This window comes from Acinonyx jubatus, chromosome A2 (genome assembly GCF_027475565.1).
Source record: "Acinonyx jubatus isolate Ajub_Pintada_27869175 chromosome A2, VMU_Ajub_asm_v1.0, whole genome shotgun sequence".
NCBI classification, from domain to species: Eukaryota; Metazoa; Chordata; class Mammalia; order Carnivora; family Felidae; genus Acinonyx; species Acinonyx jubatus.
This window is the reverse complement of record NC_069383.1, coordinates 20,471,817-20,488,734: the sequence shown is the minus strand read 5'-3', so window position 1 is coordinate 20,488,734 and position 16,918 is coordinate 20,471,817. Positions and strand designations below refer to the sequence as shown.

The window sequence follows — 16,918 nt, the reverse complement described above, 5'->3', positions numbered from 1 at the left end:
CCTCCTTGAAGATTCAAGACCAAGTGGTCTGAGGGAGCCAGCTGAGCCCAGAGCCTTGCCAATCTACAATCAGACTATAGTTGTATCAGCCCTGGCAAAACCAGCAGAAGAACCACCCAATCAACTCACAGCATTGTGAGAAATAATAAACTAGTGTATTAAACTAATACATTTTGGGGATGGCTCATTATACAGAAATAGAGAGCTGAAATACTTCCCCCTTTAACTTCTACCTTCCATCTATAAAAGGAAGAATGATCCTTCTTCCACAGGTCAGGCCTTCAAATGGCTAAATACTCTTCTGAACACCTTTAGTTCTTCAACAAATTTTCGCAGCAGGCAAAGGTGCTCTGGTTTGTCCCTCTTTTTTACAAGTGTGGGGCTCAGTAAAGAAACACACGCACCTGTGTTCTGGCCATGGACCTCTCAGAGAGACTGCAAATCGCATTGGTCTAGATGCTGTGCTTCTGGTCATGTGGCAAAGTCAGTGTTAGTGTGGCGTTTTTGACATCCCCATCACATAGTGGTTCATAAGGCACTTGGGATCTTAAATCATAGACCCTTTCCCATGTACAGTTGTGAAGCCACATCTTCCAAATCCTGTACATGAAAACCTGACCATTTGAACCCATGTGTAGGTACCTATTAAATTGGTCATAACAGTTTTGGCCTGTAGGGGACTTTCAAAACCCAAACTCTATATAGCAATGGACCTCTACAACATTAAATTCAATGGTGAAGTCTCTGTCTTCAGCAACCTCTGACCTAGTTGATTGATCACTCTCTCCTCCTGGGGATGCTTTCTTTCCTCACAAAAATCTGTCTCAGTTTCCATCCTATCCCATTGGCTGTTCCTTCTGAGTCTTTGCTGGGTCTTTGGAACTCTTCCTTCTTTATCTACCTAGCTCCCTAAAGCCATCTATAGACTGAACAACTCCCAACACTATTTCTCCCATCCTAATATCTCCTCTGAATCTCAGAATCATATTATCCCATTGCCTGCTGAAGATTTTTAACTACAGAATGGGCATCTTAAAATGTAACCTATCTTGCAGAGAAAGAGGAACCTTCTTATTCTGTTGGTGGGAATGCAAACTGATGCAGCCACTCTGGAAAACAGTATGGATGTTCCTCAAAAAGTTACAAATAGAACTATCCTACAACCTAGTAATTGCACTGCTAGGTATTTATCCAAAGGATAATTGGATAACACTGATTTGAAAGGGCACATGCACCCCGATGTTTATAACAACATTATCAACAAAAGTCAAACCATGGAAAAAGCTCAAATGTCCATCAACTGATGAACAGATAAAGAAGATGTAGAATATATACACAACAGAATATTACTCAGCCATCAAAAAGAATTAAATCTTGCCATTTAGAATAACATGGATGGAGCTAGAGAGTATTATGCAAAGCAAAATAAGTCAGTCAAAGACAAATATCATATGACTTCACTTATATGTGAAACAAAACACATTAACATTGGGGAAGGGGGAAAAAAAGGAAAGCAAACCATAAGAGATTCTTAACCATAGAGAACAAACTGAGGGTTGATGGAGGGAGGTGGATGGGGGATGGGCTAAATGGGTAATGCACATTAAGGAGGGTACTTGTTGGGAAGGGCACTGGGTATTATACATAAGTGATGAATCACTAAATTCTACCTGAAACCAATTTTACCATGTATGTTAACTGACTAGAATTGAAATAAAAACTTGAAATAAAAAAAAAGAAAAAGAAGAGGTGATATATATAATATATTACTCACCCATAAAAAAGAATGAAGCCTTGCCATTTGCAACATGGATACAGTTAGAGAGTATTATAAGTGAAATAAGTTAGTCAGAAAAATACAAATATGATTTCACTCATTTGTAAAATTTAAGAAACAAAACATATGAAGGGAAAATAAGAGAGGCAAACCAAGAAACCAAGGCGAACTCTTAACTATAGAGAACATACTGGTGGAATCAGAGGGGAGGGAGGTGGGGAGGTGGGTTAAACAAGTAAAGGGGATAAGGAGTACACTTGTGAGGAACAATGTGTGTTGTACTGAAGTGTTGAATCAATATACTGTGCACCTGAAAATAATATTCTATTGTATGTTAACTAACTTGAATTTAAATAAACACTTTAAAAAGTAAAAAATAATAGAAAAAGAAAAGAATGTAATCTATCTAAAATAGAACCCCTAGCTCTCCACCCTCACTTCTCCCCCCAACTTCTCCTCCCCATCTCTATGGTGACTCTATTCTCAATTTTCCTGACTGCTCAGTCCAAAACCCTTGGAAAAACGGACTCCCTTCTCACATTCCTCACCTGACTTATCAGCAGATCCCTACAACTCTGCCTTCAAAGTATCTACAGAGTCTTACCATTTTCACCACCACTCCCATGCACACCCTAGTCCAAACCACCTAGTCCCAAACCCAGACTGTTAGAATATTCTCCTAATTGGTCTCCCAGCTTCTGCTCTTAAAGCCCTTTCTGCATATGGCAGCCAAAGTAATCATTTAAGACACAAGTCATCTGTACCTCTCATCTCAGTGGCTTCCCATGTCACCCAGAGTAAAATCCAAAGCCATTACCATGGCCAGAATGCTCTGTACGATCTGGCCTTAGCTGCCCCTCAATCTCACCTCTTCCTATTCTCACCTCCACTCACCGCATCACAGCCACAACTGGCCTTCTTGCGTCTTCTTGTGGCACAAACCTCCCAAGCATCCCCCTGCCTCAGAGTCTGCATTTGCTCTTCCCACCACCTAAAGACACCGTTCTCCTGAATCTTAATTGGCCCTCTTCTTCACGTTACACAAGTCTCCACTCAAAGGTCACCTTATCAGAGAAGCTGTCTTTCTGAGGCCAGCAATAACCCCCGTCGCAAGCTGCTTGGTATCCATTCTTACCCCACCTGACATGTCAGTCTGTCTCCCCCTCCAGCATGTAAGCTCCATGACAGCAGAGGCTTTGTTTTGTTCACTGCTACATCCCCAGTGCTGGAACCAAGCCCAGCCCAGCCTAGGTGTCAATATTAGTTGATAAATGAATGCACTCTCCCTTCTAGCTTTGAGCCATCTGCAAAATGGATGTGTGTGTCAATTATATATTTGTCCAAGAAACTGAATTTTTCACATGGTCAAAAGGATACAACCAAAAATAATCTCTGGGGTATGAGCAGTGGAGGCCATATCTTAAAAGATAAATAATGCTAGGTTTAGACTGTAGAAGGCCTTGGATGACCAGCCAGAATCTGGGTTGTTCACTGTAGGCAATGAGATGTCATTGGAATTCTTTGAGTGTAAAATGATAGAAACTGTCTCATAAATAACTTTCATTGGGTACATTTAAAAAAAAAATCCTACCTAGATCAATGTGGAAGCAACTTGACATTTTCTTTTTTTATTAACTGGCTTTTAGAACATGTTGACAAGTATGGTTCATTTTGAATGGTCCTAACTAATTCTCTGGACCAGGGCAGGGACCACCGGGTCATCTGTAAACAGATGCACTTGGCTGGAAATAAATAGATACATGCATCTGTGTCTTAAGACCATATTTTACACTCATAACACATGTACTTCTTATCTAACACCTGTGCACAACTATATATAGCACACACAGAATCTTGTTTTCATATCATACAGATATGAAAGCCAGAGCTCTCTTCCAAGCCACGGAGTCTGAGGAAAAAGCTGAGAGAACAGAGTGGAAGCTCGGCCACGCACACCAGACTCCAGTGAACTCACGTGCGTGACGAATACACCGCCCAACAGCTGCCTGCTTTGACAACTCAGTGGCCCGGGAACAGCCAGGACAACAGAAGTCTTTTCAGCATGGACAGGCTTGTGGGGGACAAGTGGGGGGGCAGCTGAGGCCATTCTGAGGGTCTGTTTGCCAACTTCTTCTAAGTTAAAAACAGCGGTGACTGGAGCGGAGGCTCCGAAACGCTGTGGTCAGTCCCTCCAGCCTCCATGGGCACCAGCAAGGGGCTGGTGGGCAGCAGCTCCAGGGCTGGAAGGGGCCACGAGAAGGAAAAGCAGAAGTGATCTTCGTGTCTTGCGGCCCACACAGCAGGCTCTCAGTGGCCACCCACCCCGCAGGCCCTGAGCTCAGGAACCGAAACCAAAACCGGTTCCTTGATGCAACTAACAATGTTATTTACACTTAGCTTTTGCTGTCAAGGGATCCATTATCCCTTGACACTCACTCTTTCTCTCTCTCTCTCTTTTTCTCTCTCTCTTTCTCCACCCCCTTCTCCTCTCCTTCAGCTACCTGGCTTCTCTGGGTGACTCCCTCTCTGATCTTCCCTTTCCTTGTTTATTTATTCCTTACACCTGAGCACAGATCTCTGCTCACTCCACCCATTTCTTCCTGTGCTACCGGTACATGGTTACATACATGATTTATCGTAGAAACAGTTTAGACTAAGGCTAACTATTATATTGACAGCTTTGAAACCTTTGACAGCTGAGAAACCTTAAGGATACTTACTCACACAGGTATAATGCACATCAGTACCAACATACATGCTGAGTGAATTCAGAGAAGGGACAGAACCATGGGGGGTTGACTGCCACGGGCCCCTCAGAGCAGGTGGGCTTTGGGTCAGGCCTTGAAGACAGACTGAGAGGCACCAGGAAACTGTTTCTGGGATGCAGCACTGCTTACATGTGCTGCGTGGTGTCCTGGTGCTGGACCCTCCTCCAGGAACTGTGTTTAGGCTGTGGGCTACGAGATGACTTGTGGAAACTCACTCATATCCCCAGGTCATTCCCGATTATCTGTCCCCTCCCTTCAGAAAAGTCACAAAGCCAGAGAGGGAGACATCAACAGATCTGGAGTGCACACATTTGGGGGTTGCCATGGCAATGCCCTTTCCACGCCCCCCTCTGCAGCCTCAGCAAATGTTTGTCCCAAGACGCTTCTGAGAGATGGAGTAAGCCCTTGGACCTTGCCCAGCTCCAGGGAAACTGCCTCCCTTCCCTGCCCTCACCAGTCCAGCCATGGCCAGGACCTGCTAGGATGAGGGTTGGGCACAAAGCTTCAGCTCCAGGTCAAGCTGGAGATCATCCTTCAGCAATGACTGTCCCGGTTTCCCATCACCTGAACAATGGAGTAGTACCAGGAGTAGAGCACAGTGTGAGCACCCTGGGGTCTCAGGAAGTTGGGGTGAAGAGGAAGCAATGAAATTCACACCCCTTAAAACCTATAATTTTGCAGGTATATAAAAAAACAAACAAACAGCTTAGGCTTCTGCAGGCCCATCTGAGTTCTTTCTCTCTTCCTGGTCACTTTTATTTCAGAGCCCACATGAGCTGATAAAACTGATTTTTCTCTCCATTGGAATATCTTCAAAATCACTTATGAAGGAACTGCACTGGTCTTCACTGGTAAAATATATATTTTACTTATTCATACGTTTCAGGGTAAAAATATCATTCCAGTTACAACCCTTGAGCCCAAAGTTTGCACTGCTAAGAAAATGACTCATCCATGACATTACAGGTGAATACATGACAAGGGTGCTCTGTGTCTCTCCAGTCATGAGGCAATTTAACTAGTTAATTCATCTCCTTAGAAAGGGGCATTTTCCCAAATGGAATGTGAGTCATTTAGGCATGAGAAGAGTTTTTAACTTCACATATGTAACATCTCTTCTGCTGTGTTCTTCTGCATTAGGGAAAGTTTGATTATTAACATCCGGCATTTTAAGAAATTGGTCCTGCATAATGACACTCTTCATTTCTATTCACTCTCTCCTCTCTTTGGTGAAGCTCATGGTTGACTTTCAGCTAAGATCTTTCTTTAGCATTTCTTCTGGGATTCCAGAGATTTTACAGGTGGTTAAGCAATTGATATACTTAAACTTTTAGGCAAATAAATGCTCAGAATGCATGCAGTGTTGAGTCACAACCATGCTGACTGCAGGTACAACGACATCATTTGACTGCGGGATCGTGGAAGCCTGTGCATTCAGTGGCTACAATGAGCATGTAGAAATTTAGAGCCAGCATTTTACAATAGCAAAAGCACTTTCCAAACATTTGCTCATCTTATCATAATCTTCTCAAGACCGGCTAGACTGAGCCATATGTCTTAGCCATATTCCATCCCCAAGCTTCATCATAATGCCTGGAACATCATAAATATTTAATAGACTTTGTTGAATGAACAAATGCATTCCCTGAACCATTCAGTGGAGATTCAAATTTAGAGATTAAAGGAAGCTAGTAAGTATCAGAGGCTGGACACAAGGACAAGTCTTTGGCTACTAATAAGCTTTCCCGGATCCTACTAAATCATTACCTTGTGGGGGATAGAAAGAAAAGAAAAGAAAAGAAAAGAAAAGAAAAGAAAAGAGAAGAGAAGAGAAGAGAAGAGAAGAGAAGAGAAAGGAAGGGAAGGGAAGGGAAGGGAAGGGAAGGGAAGGGAAGGGAAGGGAAGGGAAGGGAAGGGAAAGGAAAGGAAAAGAAAAGAAAAGAAGGAAAGAAAGAAAGAAAGAAAGAAAGAAAGAAAGAAAGAAAGAAAGAAAGGGAGAGAGAGGGAGGAAGGAAGGAAGGAAGGAAGGAAGGAAGGAAGGAAGGAAGGAAGGAAGGAAGGGGATAGTAATACTTACAATTCTTTTGGGGGTAGAGACAGAAAGAAAAATGGTCTGTTAGGATTTACAAAGAGTTTAAATGATCCAGTTGGAAGATCTTAGGGATTATGTACAAGATACAGCATGGTATCATGTGAAAATGGAGCCAGAAACACCTTAGACAGCCTCACTGCTATGCTTTACTACTTCTGTCTACATTGCGTTATTGCTGTGAGCATTAAATGGAAAAGTGTGATGGTTATTTGTTTGTGTTGACTTGGCTAGGCTATGGCACCCAGTTGTCTAGTCAAACATCAGTCTAGGTATTGCTGTGAAGCTGTTTTTAAGATGTGATTAACATTTAACTCAGTAGACTTTGCATAGAGCAGATTACTCTCCATATGTGGGTGGACCTCATCCAATCAGTTGAAGGCCTTAAGAACAAAGACTGAGATTCCTTTTCTAAAGGAAGGATTCTCCTCAAGACTACAACATAGAAAACTTATGTGAGTTTTTTAGCCTGCTGAGAAATTCAGATTCAAGACTACAGCATCGACTCTTCCCTGAGTTGCCAGCCTGCTGGCTTGCCCCACAGATTTCAGATTTGCCAGTCCCCACGATTCCGTAGCCAGTTCCTTACAACAAGCCTCTCAATCTCTCCGTGTATGTGTGTGTGTGCTATTGGTTCTGTTTCCATGAAGAACCTTGATTAAGATAGTAAGTCCAGCCCCCACATGGCCCCTGACAGAGAAAGTACCCAAATGTTCATTCTCTTCCATTATCTTCCCTGGATCTATCTCATCTTCCTATAAAACATATGAATACCTGCTTGCAAGATGCCAAATGGGCAAAGATCCAGCAATAGCAATGACCTGCCCAAGGTCATGACCAGTCCGTAACAATCTTAGGACCCAAATCCTCAGCTTCCGACTCATCACCTGTTTATTCTTTTTCTTCCTGTTACCAACCCACCTTTCCACCCCCAATCCACCCAGCTGCTATGCCTGCTGAACCCTAGGAATCAGAGTTCCCCTCCAGCAAGGAGGCACTATAGTCATTTGGGCCATGATTACACTCTAACCTTGCATATTTACTTGGGATTTCTCCATCCTGGCAGCAGAAAGTGTTTCAGTGACAGCCCAGCTAGCTCAGTTTGTATTTGCACTTGAAGCTCACACGGCCCGTCATGCAGTGAGCTTGGCCCAAAGCCCAGTATCACTGCTGTGACATCTGCCTCTAAGAGCCTGTGTCTCCACCACTTTTTTCTTGGATTTTTCTTAGGTTCAACCTGTCTGTCTGTCTGCAGTCCGTTAGCTGAGTCACAAAGCCAGCATTAAAAAGACCTTCAGATGGTAAAGGATTTTACTCCCCTCCATAATTACCAACTGCAATTGGTTAGTGTTGGGGGGAGGGGGTGTTCTTGAGACTCCCCTGAGGTTGCATAATTTACTAGGACCTACAGAACTCACTGAAAGCTGTTATATTCAGTTACAGTTTATTACAACTAAAGGATATAGCTTAAAATCAGCCAAGGGAAAAGGCACATAAGGCAGAGTCCAGGAAGCTTCCACGTGCAGAGCTTCCATGGAGCCGTGGACCGCGTTAACTCCTCCCAGCAATGATGTATGACATATGCACGGAGCACTGCCAACCGAGAAAGCCCGCCTGAGCTTCGGTGTGTAGAGTTTGCACTGGGGCTCCGTGGAACTGCCAACATGGCTGACCCCTCTGGAAGTAGAGTGGATACCACATGGCCAAAAGCCCCTATCAGAAATCACATTGTCCAGTGTGGCTCAAGGCTTCCACTCCTATCAAGGGGAATATTCCAAGGGCCTAGAGATCACCTCCCAGTAGAGATCAGCTCCCAGTAGCTGAGAGCAAAGGCTAGACCTTTCTATGTGTAAACTCAGTTTCTTTACTGTAGACCCACCCCATGGCGTATCAGAGGGAGCAACTCAACTCTGCAGTATTCTATAGCCACCTGCCATGTTCTTAACTCTGACTAGTACTTTTGAAAATGAAAGCTTCTTGTCTCAGGGGTCCAGGAGAGGGACTGGGGAGGACTCCTTGCTCCCCAGACCCACTGCTGACATTTAATGAGATGGCAGGTCAGTGTGAGGCCCACAAGGGGGTGCTGTGGTTTGTCCCTTGGCCTTCTTCCTTGGTACACTCTTACAGGGGTTAGCACCAATTCTGGGGGTAGCCCGAACCTTCCAGCCCCAGTGAACTAGCCAACGCACTCCTTTCTGCTTATTGCAACCTCAGCTCATCGGACGGTGCCATCTTCGCTTATTTTAAAATGCCTCTGCTTTCAACTGCCTAGCTTACCACAGTTGTGTCAGAAAGAATTCACCAGACTTGCATTAAGTGGTGAGACGGCTTCAGCTTTACAAAAGAAGACTCCTTACGGGCTCTAGCCATGAGCTGGTTTTCCCATGCTGGAAGGCAGAGGATCCAGACTGAAGAGAACACGGCAGCAGGCAGGACTTGAGTCACATGAGAGAAGCCAGTACTGATGACTGATAAGGGCGGTGAGGGAGGATGCAAGGGAGGCACACAGGTGGGCCACCTGTGTGGGGGCTCAGCCAGACAGACCACAGGTGCGAGGATAAACAGTACAAACGCTGCATCCCAAGGGCAGACTCTGGTCATCACTGAGCTAAGCATCTGCCCAGCATCCTCCAGCAAACTTCCTTCTACCTCAGGAATGGGGCACTTAGGTCAGTTCACCCTCCTGGTTCCCTCCCTCTATCTCACAACTAACACAAGACCTGTCCCAAGTCTTGTCCTTCCAGGGCCCTGGCTGGGAAGTAGCAAATCTGCTTTGCTGAATGGAACTAAGGTGTTACAACTAATAACGTGGTCAGATAATGTTTTGCCTTTAACAAGGGCTCCAATGCCTCATTCAAGAGAGACCAGTGGCCCAAGGGATGTTTTCACTTTCATAGGTAATGGGCTTCGCCTGGCGCGAACCCCATCCGCAGAAGCAAGGAGACTCAAAGAAACAGGCAAGCTCAGTGTCTTCATACCAATATTGTATGGATATAAAATAAAGAGATTCTGTAAGTAACCTGGGTTTGCCATGTTTCAGAGTCTGATTCCAGAAACCTGGACAAGCCAGCTCACCCCTGCCTTACCCCAGCTTCATCCCTCTGCAACAAGGTCTTTCCTACCCTGGCGGTCCCACAGAACTGTGCTTGAGCAGACCCAGTCCTGTGTCCCATTGACTGACATTATCCTGTGACGTTTGGGATGGGGCTGGGCAGGGACCTCATCTTTTATATCTCTGAGTCCCATGGTGCTTAGCAGGTCAAAATGGAATCGGCAGCACCCCCCCCCCCCGCCCCCCGCCCCGGCCCCAGCTACACCAGCCCTGGTTCTGATTCCCGAGCTACAGGAAGAGAGGAAAGCGAGCAACTTTGTCCTCATTTCCTGACTACGTCAGTCCCAGTTCTCCTCTCTGCAAGGACAGTGGGACGTAGGAAAAGGTCAGGCGCAGAGTCCCCAGAAACAAAATGTAAACCGTGACGATCTGCCAAGACTGAATCTTCAGGATTAAAATCTCATTTCCCAAATAGTGAGGGCGCCAGCTGATCAGAGACACCTCTCCCTGGGGGTTCCCTGGCAACTGAGCTCAACACTCCCCACCCCGTTACCGTACAGGTAGCAACAACTATCTGGGGGCTGAGAGGACGTTGCACAGGACTGGACTGTACTTTACACAGATGATTACCTTTCAAACGCTCCTTATTAATCATCAAAAGAAAAACAAGCCCACTTGACTGGAGTTCCTTTCCTGGCTCCTGTATTCCAGGGGCCAACAACTCAGCCCTGTCAGCCCCACCTCAGGGGTCCAGACGCCAAGCCCAGACCTGGTTGTAGCTAAGACATGCCGTCCACATGTTCACATGCCATTACCAACTTTCTGTGACCTTAAGCCATCTAACCTCTTCCTCTCCAATTACTTCTCCCTAAAACGGGAGTAAACTAACTGCAGAGATCTCCTATGGAGGAGCAAAGTGACACATTCCAACAAGAGCCAGGAACACCTGCAGACGCAGCGAGCACTATTTTTACGTCCTACCTGAAAGCAAGTCTTTCCACAGAGTCTGCTGTGTTGGCTTTTCTACCCATAATATTTGTGGTCGGATCATGCCTGTATTTAAACCAAACACAACATTTAAGCCACCAGAAATAAGAAAACAAAAAGGGGAAAATTCCATCACATATTTTTAGGGGATTTCTTTTTTAGTCTATTCATCCAGATGGTGATAATTAGTGGGATCGCCTGCCTGCACCTGTTGTTGTTTATGTACACATTTCACCTATAGGAACGTGTTGGGAACTTTCTGGATGAGTCTCACAAGTGATGCTGAGGGATCAGACACAAACTATTGCAAGGAATCACCCTTCAGTTGGTGGAAGCAGGAATAGAGCCCATGGTGCTTATAGGGACATAAAAAGCCAATGACAACTTGGCCTGAAAGCCTAAGAGACTCCTATTCCTGCCTTCAATAAAGCTGCTTGCACATCGTGAACACAAACACCTGGTTATAGTGAGAGCAGCCACATCAGTAACTTGGTGTTTCTTAAAAATCTCCACACTAGGGCCCCACACTAGACCTACTGAATTGAATTCTTTGAAGACATCTATGTTAAAGTGATTCTGACACTTGTTTGAGTTTGGAGTCTTCTGGACTGGAAGAATTCATGATTTTGAATGGAGACCTTGGTTCTGTTCCAGGTACGGCACTAATTTCCTATGTAACACTGGGCAAGTGACTTTCTTCTGGGCCTATCTCTCAAATAAGGATGTTGGACTTGAATAAGTGAATTCCTGCTTATGTCCTAGAAGCCCCAGGGTTTCCTTGGAGGTTCCAGAAGCTTCAAAGAGGAAGGGAGTAGGAAGAGAATAGTTTGGGCTTGGTGTTCCCTGCCTTAAGAGTTAATCATGGGAGCTGCTAAAAATATATTTACAATGGCCTGACATTAAGCAAGATCAATTGGGAGTATCTTCCTGGGATGCCTGAAATGCACAGCCCTGGGAGTAGTTTGCAGTGCCCTAAATGGGCATGGGATTTTAGAAATCGTATTTTTAAAGTGGTAATCCCTGCAGGAGTCAAGAATTTGGATTGTGGGACCTCAAGAGTGCCACTTAATTTCTGGGAGTTTTGATTGCCTCATCCTTCAAAGTGAGGGGTTTTAAAGAGTTAGGGGTCTAACATTTTGCCATTCCAGTGGTTAGGATGGTCTACATCTAATCCATACCGCCGCCCCCCCTCACCCCCCCACCATGCTGTGAGCAGACCTAGGTAGAATGCTACCTGTGGCTAGAACCAAGGTGATTCAGTTGATCCCCTGGGAACATAAGACACAGCCTTGACGTCAGTACCATCTGCTATGGACTGAGTTGGGCCCCTTCCTCCCTTCATATGTTTGAAGTTCTAACCCCAATGTGACCGTACTAAGAATTAAGGTTAGATGAAGTCATAAGGGTAGGGTTCTCATCTGGCTGGATTGGTGGCCTTATAAGAAGGGACACCAGAGAGTTCTCTCTCTCTCTCTCTCTCTCTCTCTCTCTCTCTCTCTCTCTCTCTCTCCACATGTGCACTGAGGAAAGACCACGTGAGGACTCAGTGAGCATGCAGCTGTCTGTAAGCCAGGAAAGGAGCCCTCACCAGAACCTGATCATGCTGGCATCCTAATCTCAGACTTCCAGCCTCTAGAACTGTGAGTAAATAACTGTCTGTTGTTTATGCCACCCAGTCTATGGTATTGTGTCATGGCATCCCGAGCTGAGCCACCACCACGCTGTGATGTTAGGTTCTTCGGCCACAGTCAGCTGAAGTAGCCATGCATCTATGCGTGGATGCCACATTGGGCCTTATGGCAGCTACTTCATCATAAAAAGTCACTTGCCCTTATTTATTTACTCTTTTTAAATTTTTTTAAATGTTTATTTTTAAGAGAGAGAGAGAGAGAGTGCTTGTGGGGAAGGGGAAGAGAGAGAGGGAGACGCAGAATCCAAAGCAGGCTCCAGGCTCTGAGCTGACAGCACAGAGCCCGACGAGGGGCTTGAACTCACCAACTGTGAGATCATGACCTGAGCCGAAGTCAGACGCTTAACCGACTGAGCCACTCAGGCACCCCTCACTTGCTCTTAGAGTACGAGACTTTCCTCCCACACTAAAATGAAGCCCCTTGAGGGCTAGAAGTTTGACATTTTCTCTTTTGTCTGCATCATCAGACATTTGGGCAGATGAAGAAATGGAGAAGCTGAAGTTGGTGGTTCCTGCCCTGCCCCACCCACGGAGAGAGGATGGTTTCTACTTCTGAGTGTTTGCTATTGTGCTATTTCCCTTCGGGGCCTCAGCTCAGTGAAGACGTGTTGACAGAGTGAGTGGGAAGGGAACTGAGGGCTTCCTGGTGCTCTGGCTACTTCTTACCCTCCAGGACAGACGGAGCAGCCGTTCTCGTGGCCCAGCAGTTGGGTGTCCTTGCACAGAGGGGCTTCCGATGTGGATGGAGTGGGTCCCATGGCAGGCTGGGGTGGGGCTGGCACAGCAGAGCAGGTGCTTCTGTGTTTCTCTCCAGGAAGTCCTAGAGAGTGAGGATGCTGTTTGTCAGGTTAGAAAGGCCTGTGGATTCTGGAGCACCAGGCAGGAGCCAAGTTGATAAAACACAATACTAACAAGGTTACAATTTTTGGGTTTGTTCCTATACTAATAAACACCTAAAAATTACTTGTCTAGAGCATTTTTATTTAACTAAGCACTTTCATAAACAATGTCAGTTATTCTTTACAACAACCCTGGGAAGCAGATCTTATTCCCAGTGTGTCGGCAAGGAAACAGCCTCAGCTGTGATTAACCAAATTCACCTAGTTTTTGAGCAACAATGCCGAGACATGAAGCCCTGTGTTCTATTCCACGTCCAACGTCCTACTTCATCCAAGATTTGCTTCACTTAGAAATCAGTAATAGCTATAGGCTGCTCTTGTACTCACCTACACATAATCCTGTGCTATTGGTTTTGGGGTGTGAAGTGAACCAGGGGAAAACTTGGGCGGTTTAATATAAAGTGGTGTTTCTCGAATGGAGTTCCAGGGAATCCTAACTCCTAGCAAGATGTTACAATGTACATTTTAAAACTAGTGTGGTATTGTTTCATAGTCAAGTTTGGGCAATACTGCGTACAGCTTGTCATTCCTGGGAAATTAGCAATTAAAGGCTCTGAAAAGTCTTGCAATGAAGAAGCTGGTTACAAATTTGTTTAGTTCAGCATTTGACAACACAAGTAATGTTTCTATCAACATCTTGGTTCAGAGAGAAAGTGTTGCAGGATGTAGAAACATCAGTGGCTAAGACTATAGTGGGCATTTGTTCACCATGACAGAAATAAAGGATTATTGAATTAAAAGGAATTAAAACCACTATCATTGTCAAATAAGCATGTTTAACTCCTCTCTTAAAACTTGTCACTAAAAGTACTTCAGCTAAATCTCTTTAAAGGATTAAATCATGTCATTGTTCATGTATGTTTTTACCTATAGGATTAATAAAGAAAACATTAATTGCTTTTGTTTTTATTTTATCTCACTTCCTTGCATTTTCCAAGTTTACAAATAGGTATCACTTATAAACTAATACAAAACAAATAATTTAAATAATCTGCCACCCAACAGCTAAAGATGTAGGACCAAGAGGAGACCATGGAGGACCAAGGAAACAAGGGAAAACCTCAATGTGTGGCCTACAGGGTACACATAGAACATACTAGAAGGTATTGAAAACTGTGATTCTGTAGGTATGAAAACGTAGGTTCTAGATAGGCAGATTTCCGGACCTGAGACTTGCGGATGCCCCAAGTCTGACTTACGTGTATCCCCATGTGCCCTAGACTACACAAGGAAGGAGAACAGAGGCTGGGGAACTTGAAGGGAGATGTGACAGGGAGTAGGACTCAGCTCACAAAGTGGGGAATGGTGACCAGGACAGCAGCATGGTGACACTCGGCAGCCTTTCCAGGGTAGACAGGGTGAGCGGATGTGCAGGATCAGTTGGAACCAGGCAGAAAAGTGGTGGTTGTGGTAACGGGAGCCCTCGGTTAACCTCTACATGAGGCACTGTTCTGAGAGCTTTATGATTGACTCACTCAATCCTCACAACCCATCCCTATGTGTATGTATGTATGTGTATATATATATATATATATATATATATATATATATATATATATATAAATATATATATATATATATATAAACTGTGGCAAAAGAGGCTACAGAGAATCTCCAAGGTCACAGAGCTAGTAAGTGGCTGTTCCACGGCTGCTTCCCCTGAGAGACAGACAAGGTGTATCTGCCTGGGAGGGCAGGCCCCACGTGCCCTGAAAATGGAGGAAGAGAAAGGCACAGGCATCTATTTCCAATGGAGGAGACTGGCTATGGAAGCCCAGTGCAGGACCCAGAGTGGCCAACTGTGCCTGGGAGGACGATATGGAAAACCAGAAATGGGGGGTGAGAGCCTGGCCAGAGGAGGCCAGGTGAGGACCTAATTCCCAGGGGCACACAAGTAGTTTGAGACTCAGCATGGCTGAAGCCCACATAGGCTGGCCCCTTGTTCAGAGCTCCTTCCATTTCTCACCTCTCATGTCAACTGTAGGTTGGGGCTGGCCCAGGGCAGGCAGAGATTGGGGTGTGGGGGGGGCACACCAGGAAGATTCACTGCTCTGGGTCAGGGAGCCTGGCTTTAGCCCACCACAGGGTCACGAGTGAGGGGCTAAGACAGAAAGGCCACTGTGGGTTTGAGCACCAAGGAAAAAAATCCTCTCTTCCCCCAGGTCTTCTCCTTCTCCCTTCCCAACCCAATGAGGTACTGGACCCTGACGCTGGCCCCTTCAAAGCTAAAGCATTTTAAAGCCTGATAAGCCAAAATGCAAATAAATCATCAGGTTTGGTTAACCTAGAGCTGAGGTTTAGATGATTCGCTAAGATAATAAGTGACTGTGTCTGGGGAGGTGCTCCCTGAGGGACAGGGGCAGAGCAGAGTGGGTGCCCATGGCGTGGGGCCCACCCTGAGCAGCAGCAGTGCAGAGAAGCAGAGACACAGGGGCACTGGGAGGAAGGGGAGGCAGAGAGACGAGAAAGACAAGGACACTGAGGTGCCCCTCCACACGTATGCACTCGCATCCAACCTTCAAGTGGCTCTGGTAGGCTTGCTCTAAGATCCTCCCTTACCCCCACATTCTCTTCCACACATGCCACTTTCTTCCTCTACTGGATTCCTTCCCCTAACATCACTCTGCTCTCCCTCCCTCCCCCTCCAGCCCCCGCCACCACTTCCACCCTCCTCCCTCAAGGGGAGATACACAGGCCTGAAAAGCAGAGCTCACAGGAACCCTGATCAGTAAGTAAAAGCAGGTAAAATGCCCAGAATGGTGTCTAGACTTAGTAAACACTGTGCCTTAGCAGTTTCCCCCAGGCAGCGTTCTGCTAAGGGCGTGAACATCGAGGCACCACTTAACATCCAGTATTTTTTAAAAGTCCAAGTTGACCTCCAGTGTAACACTGCTCCCAATTTAATAACCAGGAGAGGAGTGGGCAGTTGCAAAAGAGATGCTGCCAGTTGAAATCCAAAGCTGGTCCCTTGGTCTGTTGTTTCTTTATTGCATACTCTCTATGCTAATCTTTCCCCAAATGGCATCTCAGGCATCACCACACTTACTGCTATATGCCCTGGGAGATGGTATGGGACAGACCCTGGGTTACAACCTGACTGCACATGCTAAAAGGGGGTGGAGTTATTTTCACTCTTCTGAAACGGCTGTACATGTAAAAGAATGAAATTGGACCCCTGCCTCACTCCATATACAAAAATCAACTCGAAATGCCACTATAAAACTTTTAGAAGAAAACATAGAAGTAAACTGCTATAACCTTAATTTAGGCAATGGTTTCTTAGATAGGATGCCAAAACCACAAGAAACAGAAGAAAAACATACACTAGACTTCATCAAAAAGTAAAATCTTTCTGCTGCAAAGGTACCATCAAGTAAGTGAAAAGACAACTCACAGAATGGGAAAAATATTTGTAAATCATATATCTGATAAGGAATTTGTTTCCAGAATATGTAAAGAAATCTTACAATACGAAAAAGTAGCCCAAGTTTAAAAATGGGCAAATAATCTGAACAGACATTTCTCTAAAGAAGATATACAAATGACTAATAAGCACACAAGATGTATCATTTGTCATCAAGGAAATGTAAATCAGCATCACAGTGTAACATCACTTCGCACCAACGAGGATGGCTATGATCAAAGGCACGGCAGTA

The 16,918-nt window shown here is 45.2% G+C and overlaps 1 protein-coding gene across 1 annotated transcript in view; it reads right to left on the bottom strand.

Moving 5' to 3' along the window:
• PLXNA4 (plexin A4) overlaps positions 1-13,178 on the bottom strand; it is a 592,266-nt gene extending 579,088 nt beyond the window's left edge. The window contains exons 1-2 of the mRNA XM_053218068.1: positions 13,030-13,178; positions 10,668-10,739 (exon numbers count right to left, since the gene is read on the bottom strand). The gene's annotated coding sequence lies outside the window, so the exon portion shown is untranslated. The remainder of the gene's footprint in view (positions 1-10,667; positions 10,740-13,029) is intronic.
• Between the last annotated feature and the right edge of the window lie 3,740 nt (positions 13,179-16,918).